General features: G+C 29.3%; 1 non-coding gene across 1 annotated transcript; it reads right to left on the bottom strand.

Annotated features, from left to right (window-relative positions):
* Positions 1 to 366: 366 nt before the first annotated feature.
* On the bottom strand, positions 367 to 438 carry TRNAD-GUC (transfer RNA aspartic acid (anticodon GUC)). Its single transcript has one exon. It is a non-coding gene; the product is annotated as a tRNA-Asp (tRNA).
* Between the last annotated feature and the right edge of the window lie 497 nt (positions 439 to 935).

Genomic DNA, 935 nt, shown 5'->3' with positions numbered 1-935 from the left:
TGCTCATGAATGACTCTTAGTTTAGTTTGGATTAGTACATGAGAGGACAATCAAGAGACTAAGTTAGTCTCTCTCTCTACTTGAATCTAAACAATAACTAAGTTCATTCTCTTGTTTTCATTTTAAGTTTTTTAGTTTCATGTAATGAATAATTTCTCTATGATACTGTAGGGAAGGACAACCAGGACCTCCTTAGTTAGGAGCCTCTTCCCTTGCATATTATATTGAATCATAAATAATTTAGTTAGACATAGGTTAGTTGCCTACTCCTGCATATATTGTGTTGGCATCATCACAAGCTTACGAGTTTCCCTGGTCGATAATTTATGCAGCAATTTAAGTCCAATAAATTGTCCAACATTTTGGCGCCGTTGCCGGGGATCGAACCCGGGTCACCCGCGTGACAGGCGGGAATACTCACCACTATACTACAACGACAGCAACACTTCAAGCGCCTCAGCTGCCACCCTGTTACTTCTTTGGATCGGGTGCGTCGGAGTTTGGATGTTATAGGCACAAAGTAACCGAGGTTCTCGCTGTTTCAATTCATGGTGATATTTTGTTTGGATTTTTTTTTTTTTTTTTTGTGTTTCCATTTTTAGTTTAAATTAGTTTTGTATTTATTGTAATTTTATATTTATAGCTTTTCATATAATGATTCGATTTGATTTGATATGTATTTATATATTATTAGTTATAATTTTGTTTTAATAATTGATTTGTTTTGATTTGTTTTTTTGTATATATTTGTACATAATTTATTGTTGATGGATATGTTTTGATTTACATATTTAATTTATATTAATTATGATTCTATTAATATATTAATATGATTAACTATATTAATATATTAATATATTATGATTATATTAATATATTAATTATATTAATATATTAATACAATTGTATTAATTATATTAACCGTATTAATATAT

The sequence above is a fragment of the Pinus tabuliformis genome, chromosome J (genome assembly GCF_031772625.1).
Source record: "Pinus tabuliformis cultivar Carrire ecotype Pingquan chromosome J, CPIR1, whole genome shotgun sequence".
NCBI classification, from domain to species: domain Eukaryota; kingdom Viridiplantae; phylum Streptophyta; class Pinopsida; order Pinales; family Pinaceae; genus Pinus; species Pinus tabuliformis.
The sequence above is the reverse complement of the archived record's forward strand: the minus strand, read 5'-3'. Positions and strand labels throughout refer to the sequence as shown.